This window comes from Corvus hawaiiensis, chromosome 1, assembly GCF_020740725.1.
Source record: "Corvus hawaiiensis isolate bCorHaw1 chromosome 1, bCorHaw1.pri.cur, whole genome shotgun sequence".
Classification (NCBI taxonomy): Eukaryota; Metazoa; Chordata; class Aves; order Passeriformes; family Corvidae; genus Corvus; species Corvus hawaiiensis.
Genome location: NC_063213.1, coordinates 14,959,224 through 14,976,881, shown reverse-complemented (window position 1 = coordinate 14,976,881; position 17,658 = coordinate 14,959,224). Strand labels below are relative to the sequence as shown.

The window sequence follows — 17,658 nt, the reverse complement described above, 5'->3', positions numbered from 1 at the left end:
ATCACTGTTCCCATGCTAAATGGCTTCTCTCTAGAAGTTACCACAAAGTCTTTGCCTTTCATGAAAACCATATAAGCCAAACAAGATACCTGGTCAGGACAGTCCATATAAAACACTCAAATAAATTCTCAGGCATGTGAGTCATTTATTTCTTCATATGTCAGAAAAACAGAATACATGTATAAAGCCACATAATTCTGTAAAGATAACTTTTGCTGAAATTCAACAAAGCATGTTATTTTTAGCAGTTGCGGATGGTAAGTGGACACTTTACAGAGAAACCTACAAAAGCTAGTTGTGCTTTCTGGTAGTAATTACCTCCCACAAATATGACTCACTTTTGCAGTTTAAATGCAATGGTTTCATGTCCCAAAATCAACAGTTTTATAAATAAATCTCTGAATCACAGACTGAATGCCTGAAGTGTTTAAATTTTTCTTACTGGCCTGGGAAGTAGTTTGCATTTAAGGTTTTTCTTTATAACAAATTCCCAGTGAGCAACATTGACACCGAAAGGGACTGAATACAGACAAAGTAGGTAGGCTGCAGTGATATAGGCTGCTCCAGAGGTCTGGAGCAGAATAGTATAAACTAAGTTTTCTCAGTCTTTAGTATTTCTGCTAACAAGAAGTGGGATTACCAAGATAGATGTGAATAAGACCCACAGGAAGGAATCAAATTTTCCTGTTTCACAGCATCCTCTTCTGTGGAAAGTATACCAGGAGCTGGGGTTGCCTTGTTCCATGCAGAACTGGGGGGACTGTTTTAGGTCTCCTGAGGGTGCAGATCATCTCCATAAGAAATGAGAAATGACCATAAAAGAAGAGGCCTCTTCTCAAAAAGCCAGCAAGGCTAAAAAAGAAAATAATTTCACTTTCTAAGATAATAGGATTTTATGTTGTGAAAACTACAGTTAATATAATAGTTAATAAATATAATAGTTAATAACTATAGTTAACTTGTAGGTTTTTTTTTTTTGAAATGACATGAGGTTTTTTGCCTCAGTGCACTCAGGTTTGCTTCCTGCCTGACGTTTAGCACAGAAGTGCTCCTGCAGGAGGGCGATCGCTGCCGTTGCGGCGCATCCGCGGTCCCAGCGGGAATGTGCTACACGGTCGAAGGAGCAGAGCTGCATCAGGCATCCTCCGTCCCGCCTGCTGCTGCTGCTCAACATCAGCTTTCAGCTCTTTCTGGGTTCGCTTCCTGCTCTGCAGCTGTTCCCGCGGCCGGCCCGTCTGCCTGGAATTGGCAGGACACAGGGAAACACATCGGCTCTGCGGCCGCCAAGGGCCGGCTGTGCCAGGGCGCGGGCGGTGCCGAGCCTGCCCCCGGGCCGGCTCCTGCCGCTCCTCCTGCCCCGCCGGGGACCCAGCGCTCCCGGCCGAGCGGCGGGGACGGACCCTGCGCATCCCCGACGCGGAGCCGCTCCGGCTGCCGCGGGGAGTTCTCCGCCGGGACCGCGCAGCCAGGCGGGCAGCCGCGCTCCGCCGGCAAAAGGGGGCAAAACGAAGAAAAAGAACACCAATCTCACCTGTGGAGTTTTACCCAAATGAAAATTAGCTCTCTCAGGAAAAAAAAAAAGAAAAAAAAAAAGCAGCATGAATTTTTGTTGTGTCCTTTTGTGGATTCTTCTAATTTCACTGCACGTTAAACTCAGATTTTCCCCAGTTAGACAGGGAAAAAAAACCAGCTCAACAAAAAATACCCAAACCCGTCCCTCCGCTAGCTGACATTGCCATACCAGCATGGCTTGCTTGACTAGAGGTGACCTAAATAATACTAATCTGATCAGATAGAAAAGCAGAAATACTTATATGTGTACACATGTTAAAAGTCAGTTAACCCGGAAAACAAAACCACACAGACGACAAGAAACGCAGATACACAGTTGAAATGTATAAACCATCTATCTTTATTTAATTACAATCTGTCAGTTAAAATCACTACTGAATGTGGGATTTCTGCTGCGAAGTTATGTATCATAAGTGACAGCATAGAACATGAAGTCCTTTTTATTTATATTTAATTAGAGAAAAAAATTACAGAGAAAAAGGAAAAGGCAAGAGAACAGAAAGCTAAAGAAATAGGAGCTGAATAAAAGAGAGAGAGAGAGAGAAGAAGGAACATTTTAGATGGATCATCCACTCGCAATTAATCAAAGATTTCTAAAAAGTTCAAGCCCAGACTCTGCAGCCTTATCTTGGCTACGAAATCTCAATGTGATCTACAAAACAGCCCACTTACAAGTAACTGCATTCACCTCTTGGCTGACTCATCCTCAGACATTTGCCTTTCTCCTTTATTTATGTTTCAGCTGCTGTAAAATCTCTAATGCTTCTTCAAGCCCACCTTTGTGGAACACATGGATCACTGCTGTTTCTACTCCATGGCCACTCACAGACCTGCTGTACCAGCCCCAAAAGCAGCAAAATCTCCACCTGTGAGTTTTTAGAATTTTATTGGTAACAGGACAGTGAATATATTTTCTCTCTCATCTTACCTCCAGCAACCGGAGAGTGATAACCTTGTCAGGCTCAGTTATATCCATTTACATTTATTTTATCTAGAAATAGATGTTCCTTTGATATTATGCAAGCAAAGATTAGAACAAAATACATCATTACAAATATTGTGGGGCATTTTTGATGACTGTGCACAATACATTTTAATCAATTGTATAAACTTCCTACAGTCATTCCCTGTGATCTGCAGACTCTGTGAGTGTTGCCAGCCACTACAACACTTGCTTTCCACAAGCTGCCTGCCCTGGTGCAGTTAGCAGGCACACACTGCCTATGACTTCCAGTATTAATTCAATTTCAAAAAGTGCAAGGCCTCCTGATTCTTCCACTGAGAGTTTACATTATTATTTTGCATAAAATACCAGTGTCTTGAAAAAAAAATCAATAGATAAGGTGGCACCATCAACATTTTTTTTTTTCCCAGAAAAAGTCAGGAATGGGGAGTGAGGTACTAGAAATAAGCAGAAACTTAAAAGTAGAAGGTGTGAGATCAAGAATTTTAACTAACAACAAGAACAAAATGGAAACAACAGAGAAGCGAGATAAGCATGAACTTGCTGGCTGATCACAGGATTAGTGCAGCCGAGACAGGATTGTCCTGATAAATTACAAACATGATTATAGGATGCAAAACATGATCATAGGATACAGAAAAGCATTGGCAGCACATAGGAAGAATTCAGGCCCTTGTCCAAGGCATTGGACACCTCTCCTGACATCTTTTGTATAACTGGGATGCTCACATTCAGAAAAGACAAAGTCAAATTGGGATGGATAGGTGCAGAGTAAGGCTATGAGGTTAAGCAGTTTATTTTATGAGTAAACTACCTTATGAGACTACAAAAACCCGTGGCCAAATAAAGCCAGAGAGGAGACGTGATTGCTGTCTTTAAATCTCTCCTATTCATGTTATTGATGGTAAGCAAAAAAAAGGGGCACGGATCTAGAAATACCATAGCAATGAAACATATTTGCAGAACTGAATAGGTTTGAAAACCCATGACGACTTTTCTAAACAACACTTGAGAGCTATGCAGGCACACCAGCCTTCCCTAGGCTCAGCCAGAGATCTCAGACTGGCCCAGTTAGCATAGAGATGGAGTGAGTCTTAAGAAGAGTTGGCAGATTACTGGTATCTGCTGTGCTTGAACTACCTACCTTGAACTACCCTGCCTATTCCTACCCCTTGGTCAGCTTCACAAAGAGTCTGAAGCCATGCAGACACTTATATACCCTGCAAAGGCTCCCCATTTACTGCTGAGTCCCTCTCCCAGAGGGAAGCAGGTTTCTCTTTAACAGCTTGGGAAAAGACTATTTATCCTACCTTTCATCATCAGTCTACAAGGTGGAAGTAAAGGTTGCCTAAAATATAAACACCCCAAGGCTTAGCCCCTCAGGGAACAGGGCTCAGATAGAGCCTCCCCTGCTGCTCTTGCCAAGGATAGCTGCTCTGCCATCCCTTCTGAGAACAAGTGAGCCGCTAAAGGTCACGTTTCTCTTGAGGTACAGGGAGTTCCTGTGCAGGTTGTGCCCTAGGCATAACCACGGCACAGCCTCCTCTGTCCTCGCCCGCTCTCTTCTCCCTGCAGTGAGGCCAGGCCTAATTGGGTTCCTATTTTTGCCCTCGCTACAGAACGCCTGAAAAGGAAGAAAATTTTCTTCACAGTGAAAAGAGTTTTGAAAAAGAAGAAATGCACCCTGAGCTGACTGAGCTCAGTGGCTCTTGTAGTGCACTCCCTATATGTGTTCAGACACTTGCTGTAGATGCTCCAAGTCTTTCCCCAGTATAATTTCCTCGCCAATGCTTTGTGTAGATATTTGTCCTCTGCTTGAGATCACAACTGTGAAATGCTTCAAGTGGCAAGTGTGCTGTCCCATCTCTGGCTGCAGTGACAGAGGGGACAGCTACATAAGCGATGGAGGCAGGAGGCTGGCACATCATCCTGAGAGTGCAGTTTGAAGTAGTGAAGAAAATGGAGTCTGATTAATACATCAGCAGTGCAAAAAATGGACAGTGATTATCCTTTGTTTTTCCATTTGTGACTTCGCAGTGTGGATCGATCACAGTGCTCTGAACTCAGCAAATTTTCTCCCTGCAAGCAGTGGAAAACATTGATGCTTTATTTACAAAGAATTTCTGGAAAGCCTGTTGCACACACATATCAACAACTACTTGCTTGGATGGTTTCAATTTAATAGGGTTTTGGAAAGCACATGGAGAATATTTCTGTTGTAGCGCATTTGACTTAGAAGTGAGCCATGCGTGAAGGAGCGAGTTCGGAGGAGTTACAATGTGTCCAGGTAAACTGGGCTGGTGTTGGGATGCGTATTTGTGCCTTTTTGCAATCTCTGGCTGGATTGTACTTTGCTGAAGAATTCAGCCTGTATGTCGACAAGGCTCTGTGTAGAACCTACATTTGCTAAAATGTTTTGCTCAAGGCCTTGAGTTTTATAACGTTTTTTTATGATGTTTGCTCTTTGGAGCAATACCTACAATATGTTCATTCTCTTTTTACTCCAAGCTCCAGCAATCACCCTGAAATGGAATTACATAACATAGCACATCTGGCCTGGAAAAGGGCAGTTCAAATATTCTATATTTGGGTTGTGATCATTATTTTAATGTAGGTCTAGTGAGGGGATTTGAAGATAGATAATGACTCTAAAATTTGAAAAATTTTACCTTGTCCTTTTATGGTATTTGTTTTAACTGACCTTTCTTTATTTCCAGATTGTGGGAAAAGCCCTTCAGAGTTGACACACAGGAGAAGTATGGAGTACAAGCAAGGTGTGTCTAGAGTCTGCAGGGACCCAATACACCCTGCACTAACAGTTAAATGAGTGGGAGTTGCATCCCTCAAACACCACAGCATTTTGGCTACATTTGAATTTCTGATTATTCACTCCCTTACAAATAGTTTCTAACTTCACAGTGTGCAGTAGCAAGTCTGAACACACAAAAATCAGGTCACTGTTACTCAGACATCTTTTATTTCAAAATACCTCAGTACCTGATGCAATTCACTTTAAATAGTACATCCTCAAATCATTGTTTTAGAAGCTTCCTTAAAATTTGTTAAGGGGCTTTTCTGCTTCCCTGTTGAAATTTACAGTGGTCTGTTCAGCAAGGAAGAAACTAATCATGGTCCCAAATCTAAAAAGTCTCTACACAGACAGCCAAAATTAAGTAAAATATACACGTTAAGTCTTTGCAGGAACTGGATTCAGAAAACCATAAAAGAGAAGTTATAAAATCTGACTACGCCATCCAAAGCACAGAGCAAACAGAAAAAGTCAGACCATTTAGTAATGTATCTCAGTTTAATCGAGTTGCAAGCACATGAAGTACTCATTTCTCAGCCAGAACTGTGATTTTCAGATGGGAGGCAAACCTTCAGGATTATTCCAAACAGGTCTCACATGTTATTTGAAAGTACATATCCATTATTTATAGCTGAAGTATTTCTCTTGTTTCACTTACAATGAAACTCACATTTGAACATTTTATTGGCTTAAAAAGCATTATTCAGCCTGGTTAAAGACCTTACTTTCACAATGCAAACTGAAAAATACAGCACGCTCATGACAGAGCAGGCAAATAAATATGAAGGACAAATGCATGGATGCTAATGTGAAAGACAACAGATCTTACCCACGTTGGGAAACAAGGGGGAACTGAAAGAGAAAAGACTGGGAAGTAAGAAGAAGAGGAAAGGAGACAAGAATAAGCACTAACAACCTGAGTCAACACTAACAAGAAAAGACTCCCTGAAGGGAAGAGGTCCCTTTCTCATGACTTTTCTGTTTATTGATTCAAATGGAAGTAGATAGATACCACATTGTGGACCTGTTTTCTAATTAACAAACAAACTAAAAGCTATAATTAAAACATCTGATTTAAAGAATGCATGAAAAGCAACCTTACTGTTTTGACTATAATCTGTTTAGTCTGCATTGAGCTTTTTAGGAGCTCAGTATCAGAGGTTATAGAACAGATGGAAAAAAAGTAACACCTGCACATTTTTTTCCCCTAAGCTAAATAATAGGGCATGGAGTAAGTAGATACCATATAGGTGGTAGACAAAACCTTGATTTAGGTTCTAGAAGTTGTAAACACCCTACACATTGCAATTTTTAGTTACTGAAAATCAGTATTATATCTTTAGTCTGAAAAATAAAAAAACCCAAACAAAATCTTCCCAGAAAATTTTAGGATGCAGCAATGTGTCAGACTTGCTCATCAAAAAGTCACAGTTCACACTGCTTTTTCTTACATATCTTTTATAGGAAGGATGCTTTCAGCACACTGTAAATCAGTTGCATATCCAATGTCATTAGCCTTAACAATAGTCTTCCCAAGGTTTTGAAGCTCTGCAGTGTCCCTGGTCACGCTCACAGCTTGCAGCAATCACGACTAGGTTGCAGACATACTCCCACCAGATTTTCTGGATCCAATGAAGCCACAAGAACATATGTGTTTGCACTGATCCCACGCTTAAGCTCACCACAGGAAAAGCTGCTCAGACTTGCTCTAAGCCTGCAGTTAAATGGAAGAAGACAGACAACTTCCAGGGACTGACTCAATATCCACCAGCTTCTCATGGAGAGTTGGCAAAGACAGCATTAGCCTGTCTGTCAGGCCCCTGGGTGTTCCGTGTCCAGCACATCCAGCTCTAAGGGCTGTTTCCAAACTAGGAGCAATATGTCTTATTTAAAACCTGCTGGTTTGTGAACTTATCTCCAAATACTCCCATGGGAAAACAGTGAAGTATCAAAACTCAATATCTAAAATTATTGACATACTGAGTTACCTGTGAAGGAAAACAAACACATCTCTCTAATAATGGAAACAGAAGATCGGTACTGCTTCTGTGAACACTAATAAGGCTGTTTATTTATCAGTAGTAATTCAAGTTTTACAACTTTTTATTTTTTAGATCTTACTGATGACAGCAAAAAAATAATAGGGGGAGGATAGAAGGACAATGAAGTACAGAAGAGATTTTCACTTTGGTAGAGCACTGAGGAAGTACCAGAGCCTCTGACTGTTACATCAATAACATCCCTATTTGTTAGCAGTGAGATGGATGCTAAAAAGAGACTAAACAGAGAATGGAACTAAGATAGAGTGCTGTATGTAAAATAATCTTCACTGACCTCAAAATTATGTCATCTTTACACGTCTTCCACATTTTTTTTATTATGGTTAAAAATGTCAGTATCCAAAGAGTAGCTGATAATGCGTTCCAGAGAAATATCTAGGAAGCAGCCAGTGAGTCAGGCAGTCATGCTTTTGGTTTTACAGTGACACTACAGACAAAATTGATTTATAAGAGGGAGTATAAAAACTACACTTCAAAGTTTTGTAAGTATCAGGGAATTTTACTGGTAAAACAGGTAAGAAAAATAACTACGCATTTCACCAGCTAAGCCCCACTAAAGTTAAAATTTCTGGGAGGTTAAATATGTACATGTTTCTGCTGCCTTCCAACGTTTTTACTGGTAGATCAATCAAGTGTTTCTCAGTGATCTAATTCTGTCCGTGCTTTGGAGCATGGTCAAGTAAATGGATTTTTTTTTTCTTTTTTTTTTTATTGGTCATCCATGTGCTAAATTTGAACAAATATCTACAACTTCTGAGACTTTCCACAGAAAGCAGAAAAGACATCCCAACAAGATGGGGAGCCAAATTTTAAGCAAGCTTAAAATACAGGGCTTCTCTATACGGTCAAAATAAAATATTTTTGCTTAATTGCTTGATAGATACTGATGAAAAATTTTGCTGAACTTCTGACTCGAAAAAGTCAGACTGCAGGACTTCGCCAGCAAAGGAAAGTCCTGCCTAATCAGGTAAAATTTCAACCAACCAACAGCTGAAATTATAGCTAACTAAAATCTGCCTCTTATAATGGAAATGACAGACATCAGTAATTCTGGTCACCACCAGCTCTGTCTACAACTGAGTAATTTTATATTCACCCATAGAAATGAATGGAGTTTAGGGGGGAAAAAAAACTTTTACCTATTAAATCCAAAATACAGGCTTCACTACTGCTCTGCTTTGGGCCAGCCAAGCAGCAACAGAATTCCCACCCCACTTGTTTGCTGTGGTTACACAGCCCTGTGTTATTTCCACTATCTCACACATGGAGCCAGAAGAACTTGGAAGATGAAAATACTTTTGCTTTCAAATATTTTCCTTTTAAAAGCAGAAAGCTAAGTGTAATTCTATTAATGCATTATTACTTTGGAAGCACTGCAGAAGTCAGGAAATTCCAAGTCAATGCTATATTATATTCATTGTGCAGATGTACCACTTTCTATTCCTCTTTTCCTTGTTAAATATAACCTGTTGTGGCGTATTTTTTATTATGGAATGTGCAGCAGGACAGTTTCTGCAGTAATGCTGGAATCTCCACCCAGGGGAGATTAGTTACATCTGAAAGTGGACAGACAAAAATGAAGAATAAAACATGGCTGAAAGCAATGCACTGTGTGCCAGAAAATGGAGCTCCTAATCCATAGGACTTTCACTTTGAGACATTCAAGACACTGGTCATTTTCAGATAATTATTTGGGGCGTCTCCCTGATATCCCACTAACCAGTAGCTTTGTTATTTTTTTATAATGCTCTGTATCAAAAATTTGTACTCAAGATTCTTGGGATGATTACTAATTCAAATATGTGGTAATTCTCTTGTTCTTTATCTATGCTTCACTATTTTGGAGCAGTTCATTCTAAACCACTCATATAATTATGTAATACATATATAATTAAAATGAGAAAACAAACAAAAATCCTCTTCAAAACCAAAAAACCCCAAACAAACCCCAAGAGTTCTCAAGCGACTTACACTGATTTACAGCCCCACCTGTTCCTCCCAGAGAGAGGTCATCCTCTTGCCTCAAGGCTCTGCTTAATTGAGGATCCTTAATTACCAGCTCATGCTGCAGGATGTCTTCCAACCTGATCTGGCTGCCTCGCTCTGCTAATAGGGGGCTAATGGAGCTTTCCCCGGGGAGATGCAGAGGGGGGGCTCGGGAAGTGGGGGAGCAGCGCCGAGCAGGGGCACCCACCCCCAGGGAGTGAGCCCCTCCTGAGGCTGTTGGCTGCCAAATGCACATCAGGAGAGTTTCCAGAAACCTCTGGCTTATGGCGCCGCTAACCAGGCAGGAATTAAATACTAGAAGGCAGTTGTGTTGCTTGCCATTTCATATCTCGTTTTAAGCAGCACTTTGACAACAAAGTTCTTTCACTGGACTTTCTCCCCAAAGCACGGTTTTACTTCTCTTGTTGACTCTCTCTGCCTTTGCAAGAGCAGATTTTCCAGTCGTGTGCCAGTGACACCTACTTCCACCCATCCCTCTGCACAGCTGACTCCTGACAAATTTACCTACCATTCAGTTGTGGGCAATGGATCTATTTCAGCTGTGCCACTCCAAGAAAGGACCACAGCTGCTTTTTAGTTTTTACTTCCTTGAAGGGCAACTAATTACCCTCAACAAATTGCATTGAAACACTCTTGCAATGATATAAATTGTTACAAAATACTAAATACACACACACAAAAAAACCTGGATGCCATGTACATCAATTCAGGTAAGAAGAAATGGAGACCAAGCACCTGCAGCTGTGTGTAGAAAAGACAGAACACTGATGCTAGCAAATCTTACAGTAATGCCCACTACAGACAGTTCTGTAGGTACCTAGTAGTGACTAATTGATCACCCCAAAAATCCTTCTTCAGTAGAGTCCTGTGGATTAAATCAGTGGGATTGATGCTGGGTAGAATCTGAAATTGCAGTTCTTGGGTTCCATGAGTAATGGGGCCCTCCTTGTATTTTCCTTGGATACTCAAAAGAAGAGGATATGAAAGGACTCCAGCGGCTCTCTTTCTTTCCTTCTGTAACTTCCTAAGATCCTCAGCTGTAACTAGGACTCCCAAGAGAGAATATGTATTCCCTTAATGCTGACTTGACTCAGTAGAATGTGATGAGGCATTATCCCAAAACCTCCCTCTGTTCATCTCAAAGAGCCCTGATTTCCAAGGAATAGCTTCCTCTGTCTCTAAGTGCCTTCTGTAGATTCCCACTCTGGGAACAGTTGGATAAGCAGTGCTGCCAGGTGAGGAGGGAATGCGCTCCCTGTGATGGATGCATTGCCAGCAAGCAGAGCACTTACCACTGGTCAGACAGACTCTGTTTAGGAAACACGTGGTTAGAACTGGACAGAGCAGCACCAAAAAATTCATCATGGAAAATGAAAACAAGGTAATTACCTTTAGCCTTGTGGAATGTGATCTAATTCCTAATGGGAGAGGCACAGAGAAAAACCTGACACTCTGCTCAATGTACATCTTAACCCCTAAAATGTCCTAATATATAGTCAATGTATATTAATCTTTGTGTGTTTTATTATTATAATTATATTTAACTGTGTTATTATTAAATCACTGCTCCTTATTATTTTCTGCATAACCCGAAGCTAATTTCTTAAACTCTTCGACTCTCTTTAGACAGGAAAGTTATTCTCACTTAGCATCTTGCAGAGGAATTCAGCTTCTATCCGCTACTGCTTTGCATCTTGCTTCAATATATTTTGATTAAATATGGCAAGCTAAAATATTCTTGCTAATACTGAATGATATTTTTCTTATAAAAGGATCCCAGATGGTCAGATAACAGAAGACAGGTCTGTTCACTGAAATTAATAGTAACTTAAAAATTGGAGATTACTAGTCCCTAACATCAAATAGCATCTTCTAAAGGGAAAGATAGAAAAATTACTGCTACATACTCATCCTGAAATTTACATTCTCAGGCTAGGGATCAATGTCCCGATATTAATTGATGCCTATATTTTCTTTTTGAGATCCTATCTTTAACCAGGATGTAGAAGGGCTCTAAAAAGCCTGCTGGTGGATTGTGGTCCAAGGAGCACTGCATCTTCTTGAGGAAGCAGGAGTCTTCCCATGACTTCAGGAAGTAATGGATCTCTGTAATGAAACAGCATGCTCACCTTTCATACACGATCTAGGAGAATACAGGGAGAGCCATATGGCATGTCCTAAAATTAGATATCACTTAACATAGTACCTAATTGCAAGGCCACAGAGCCTACATCTGTTGGAACTGGGTGTAGCATGAAATGTCAAATGCAGATTTAGATCCAAGTAGGACTGCAAAAGGGAAGTGTTTTTGACATTCTTTTAATTGAGGAAGAAAATAGTTTTCTGATGAATTTGTTAAGATTATGAGGGGGAAGAGCAAAAGGTTTGGAGAAACCTGAATCTTTTCTTATCAGGAAAGTGGAATAAAAAGTATTTGGAACTTTTCTGCTATCCATGCCCCCATGCTATTCCCCAACAGAGATGTGTCCCCTTAGCTGGTGGTTAACAGTACAGTAGAAGTTGTTGGAACAAGAAAAGACCAAATGAATCCTCAAACACTTCTTGGTTAAGGAATTTCCCATTTTGTCTAGTTTCTCAAAGCATTTGGGAAGACTACTCTGATGAATGAAATGTTTCTGACATGATGTATGACCTTCCATATATTGCATAAGTCAAAATCACACAGAAGCACCTGCCCAGGACTGCCTTCCACGGAAGTTCCAAGACCGTCTTCAGAGTGCGGTTTGCATAACCTGCATGATTAGGATTTGGAAACTATTTTGAACAAGGAGGAAAGATACATTAACACATTGCCAAGTGACACACCTTCTCAAGCTGCAGGAAGAGATGGGGTAATGTAGCTAACATATTATAGGATAAAATTAAAACTCTGTGACTGAAAAGAGAAGCATTAAAATTTCCATTCTGTAATGTTGCCATCCAGGCTGTGTATAGTTGGAGCAGCTGAAAAGAACATTGATCCTATAGCTGGAAACAGTAGCCTCTTCAGCCACTTCACACAAATGGGAGAAAGAGTGGGTCTGCAGCTGCTGGTCCAGTGGAGCCTTTTTAATTTGGCCTACTGCTGTTTTCAGTTTGCTAATACATGGAGATTTGAACAGCAGCCTTGGCTGCGGTGGCAGTAATCTGGGAATGGATGGGGCAGCCAGATGCGGGTATAACCAAGGGATCATGAATCTAGGCCAAGCCCATGACTTTGTGACCTTCCTAATCTTTAAAAATAGCTTTATGCATGTGTGTGTATATATAAACAAACTGTAGTAAAAGATACACATCTTAAATGTTATCTAAAATTGTTTTGCATATTTTTTAATATTCTGAAAGGTAAGAAAAGCTAATAAAGAATGGCAACCTGAGCTCTGGTGTAGTAGGACATGAGAGACAGCATTGTGTTGCAAGCAAGTAAAAGAACACACAGATGAATTTACATGAAATATTTCCATTTCATTTTAGCCATGGGCTTTGCTCTGGTATGTTTGGTGATTCCTGGCTGGCTGGGTACTGTGTCTATATTTTCTTTCATGTATGAAGAACGGCCTGTTTGCTAAGTTTGGCATTTCAGACTAGGTAGTCACAGCAATGGACAGGTCTGTCTGTTTGCTTTTTTTTTCTCTGATCTTGCCCAAGTCAACAGAAAGGGTTATCCATCACTATTCCACAGGAAAAACAAGCTGGGAAAAAGGCACCAAAACAGTTTGCTTAGAATTCATAGCAGTATGCATCAGTTTAAGGAGAATGGAGGCCCAAGCTATGCATATGTCCTTAAAATGCAGTTACAGAGGCTGTAAAACAGATGTAGTGCATTACTGTTCAAGAGAAAACGTGACTGTGATTTGACTCAGATTAAGACTAGCCTGTAGTTAGAATGTCTTGAAATAGAGTCTGAAAAATAGTTGCCCATAAGCTACCTGTCAAAGGGGAAATTAACAGGAGTTGCAAACATAATTTTTCCAACCTTCTGGAATAAACATTTAAGCAAGAAACAGTGTTAAGATAAAAACATTACACAATGTGTAAACGCTATTTAGGAGCAGAGCAGTATTTATGAAGCAATCAGCAACTAAAGATGAAGCAGCCTAAGGTGAAGAATGCACGGTAGGTACAGTCCTGGATTCATGGTGAAGAACACCATTGAAGCGAGGAGCTTTTCCATTTCGCAAATTAATGTAACACCAAAATCTAGCAGTGAATCCCATGTAGTTCTTGACATTATTTAGAATAAATGACATGGCACCAAAGTACTATTATTAATAACAATTAAGCAAATTCCTTCTATCCTTCTCTGAAAGATGCTGCAATGATGAATCCAAATACATCTGGCTGCGGAAACAAACTTTGAACTTTAGAATTGCACATCTCTGCAGAATAAGGCCTCCACAGTTATTGTCTCTATGTTAAGACTGCCCAGATGTTTTATAAACAATTGTCTGGATTTCAAGTATTTGTGGGGAAAAAAAAGCAATTTTTTTCATGCCATAACAAATGCATTTGTTTCTTTCGGTGTTGTGTGATATATAGTACATTATATGAAAATCCACATAGATGGCCTTGTCATGAAACAGTGTCTAAATATATTTGGCAAAACAGACATCAGCTGCAGGTGAGACAACAAATTCTAGGACTATTCACCCCACTAAACTGGGAGTGAAAATTAGAGCAGAGGAATGAAGTCATCTCCAAAACCCCAAACACCTCATGACAGGAAAATATACCTCACTGACTGGACTGATGTCAGGAGTAAGACATGGGTTGGAATTCATCTCACTTTACTTACGTGCCTGTGAGATGTACCAGGCTCTGCTGACTAGATCCCCACTTGTTGCTGTTGCACCAAGAACGACACAGTCCAGGATGGGGTTCAAAGGCCAGAAGTGGCTGTATTTAATTCTGTAACTCAGCTTATATAGCTTTGTTCACAAGAGTGGCGTAACACCATTGGGTGTTTGACCATCCGCCTTCCAGAGCGATAGGCTGAACATAACACCCATTTCCAAAATATTTTTCCCGGTGTGGAAAACAAAGACACAAACAGCTTGCACCTGCAATATTGTTTACAAAACTGTCTTTCACTGTTTCGCAGCTAAAGCATGAGAAAGGAAAACTTCATAAAATGCTTCAGCAGCTGGAAAATTCCTCTGCTCCTGCTTTTTAGCATCCATACCCACTAACTACAAAGGCAGTTGGAGGGAATGGCCCAGAAGTAAAACTATGTGAGGCAGCTGAGTCCCACACATGGTCACCTAACATGGTTACTAAACAGGAGCTACTCATTGCCTGCAAGAACTCAACTGCTCCACTGAAGGCCTACCAACAGCAACTGAAATAGGTAATGAATCTTTAAATAAAATGAAATTACCTAAACCAAATCAAATTTTAATTTTATTACTTCAGATAGCTTTTTTGTATTTGCAAACAGTGGTCAGTCAAGATCCTGGAGACACATACAAAGCTCTGAATTACTATTTTCAGATTCAACCTAATTCCAGTTACTCAGGATTTTTCAGTTAAATTCTCTGGGCATATGAAGATCCGCCTCTGGTATTCCCTAATCTACCTAATTCTTCACTCTACCTAACCACCTGCAGACCTTTAAACTTGTGTTTTCTCTACCTGACTGCTCTTCAGCAACCGACTTGGGCTATTCAGAACAAGCCCAGCATGCACGAAACATTGGGTATGACCAATCTTTAATATGAATTTCCAGTAGTCACCTAGTTCCTCCAGGATATTAAAAACCAACGTTCAATTATATCCTCTTCTAATAAAAATCTGAACCATTGTCACTCAGCAATGATGGAAATTCAACTTCCTAAAGAAAATTCAGATGGTCTTCATCTTTACTGATGAATATTTTTGGTTATAAAATACTTAAAATAATCATGGAACTAGAGAAAGATTATAACCTAATGTCCATAACATTTATCTAAGTGGTGTAGAGAGTGTTTTAAAGTCCTTCTCTTAGGATGACACAGGAGGTCTTGTCCTTTTTACAGTATTTAGTCATCAATAAAAGAAAATGAAAGTTCTTCTTAATATCTAAATCCCAGGGATTTAAGATATCACCCACCATAGATATCTCTGTTCAAATCTCCCCAGTAAGAACAGGGAACTTAATAAAGTGACTTTTCAAACAATTTAGTTCATAGAAACCTGTGGACCACCTGCTCAGCTTTCACAATTGGTCTAATGCAGGCTTTTAATAGTTGGGTAAAAAAAGACATTTTCTAGATGATCCCACATAAAATCTTTTCAGACTTTTATTTCCACAAGGGAAAACAGAAAACTTTATTATTTGTATGGATCCAAACTAGGCTTTCCTTTTTGATATTGCAACCAAAAATTCTTGATATGCATAGCCTTATGTGAGAATCACAATCCCTTTCCAATTCTGTATCAACACATGATCGTTCTTGCACTGAACTGCTGTTCCCTGCTCCAATAAACTCAACTCAGATATAATTACGCTAGAATTTTACACAGCTTGGTAGTTCCAACAAGTTTGGTCTATGCATCTGAGTTTCAGACATACTGCTTTTTAACACCATATGTTTGTAACTACCAGACAGACCTTGCCAACCCTGAGAATCAGACCAACTACACTGAGTGCATCAAAGCTTCGCTTCAAATTCCAGAAATTAACCATTACAATATCTCTGTTTCTCCTTACGGCATTGGCTGATGATATGTTGAGGTGTCTTAAGCAAAATGAGACTTTCAACTGTATTTATTTGTTTGTTTTAGTAGACTCTCATACTTTTTTTTCTGTTTTTCTTTATGTTAATTCTGTACATTCAGAAGAAACACTGCAAGCTCCAGAAAAACAGCTTTCCTTTTATGTATTAGCAAACATTCTCTGGAGAAGCATTATGCACTTAAAGTGAGAAAAAACCAAAACAAGAGATAACAAATGAGTAACGCCTAACATTAGAATGTGTTTCAACTACTAAAAGCCCCAAATATAAATGCAAAGAATATGCAATGAAATAATAAGGAAATCAATTTTAAGTTGGGATTTAATGAGCTGTGTGAACCAGCTGTACAGACATCATAACAAAGGGAATAACCCCAAACGAGATCCAAATGAGCAATTGCACAAAACTGTGAGACAGCAAACAGCAAGAGGGCTACGGAGCAGAACTAAATCAGAAATAGAGTGGAAGTTACAGAAGCAAAAAAACCATGAACCATATGTGAAAATATTCGCAACGCATTAGTATTTAATTAGTATAAAGAATAAGAACACTTAGCAGAGTCATCATAAACAAAGATAAATTGAAAACATGCTACTAATAGAAGCAGGCAATCTAACTGCACTACAAGTGTAATTTAATCAGCCACAAGTTCAGATGTAATTTAAAACAAAAAATAGTATTTTGAAACAGCATTTTTCTGCTGCATCTAGTGGTAGAAAATAAAGTATTGAAGTAGACATTTTCATCTGAAATTCCAGGTATTTTGAAAACAAACATAAAAACCCCACAACTGCTCACTATCTACCACTTATACCCAAATTTGCATTACCATTCCATTTTGAATACACAAGGTTTGCCTTTCAGACGAAGAATGTGAAATTACCTTTTCAAGTTTTTTCTCAAATCATTTTTTGCTTGTGTGAAGGCTCTGAAACAGAGATCACACTGCAAATCAAAATTAGTATAAGAATGGAACAGTAGGTCCTTGTTATGTTCTGGTACATTCATTTTTTACAGCATACTAACCTGACATAGGTGTCAGCACAGGCTAAGTGCTTTCAAGAGAAAAACAGTATGCAACAAGTAGGGCAAAAGAAGAGCAAGAGAAACAAAATGGGTTTGAAGGCCTTTGTGACCTTCACGCACATGTTTTCTTAACAAGGAAGACATTAGAAAAGTCCATTGCATATATGCAAGTCATTATAGCTATCTATAGCTATGTACTTATTGATGACTTATGGCAGAGTTACACCCTCACATTTACATCTTTCAAGCAGGTACAATCTCCTTAAGTTGTGCAAAGACATGACAGTTTATAAGACCTCATAAGCTTCAAGCTTTAAATGAACAAGTAAATTCATGGTAAAGTATGGAAACAGAGAACAAAATTATGAGATGAGGAAAGTGTAAAAAAAGGTAATTTCCCGTGATAAATATTTACAAAGTCTGCTCTAAATGAATGTGAAAATTTCAAGCAGCTTTATCTTTTTTTGAGACTATACAACATCCCAGGGTACACCTTCAAAACTTATT

The 17,658-nt window shown here is 39.5% G+C and overlaps 1 long non-coding RNA gene across 1 annotated transcript; it reads left to right on the top strand.

Moving 5' to 3' along the window:
• The first annotated feature begins 4,235 nt into the window (after nt 1–4,235).
• On the top strand, nt 4,236–5,555 carry LOC125321243. The gene is made up of 2 exons (XR_007201498.1): nt 4,236–4,823; nt 5,254–5,555. It is a non-coding gene; the product is annotated as an uncharacterized LOC125321243 (long non-coding RNA).
• The last annotated feature ends 12,103 nt before the right edge of the window (nt 5,556–17,658 follow it).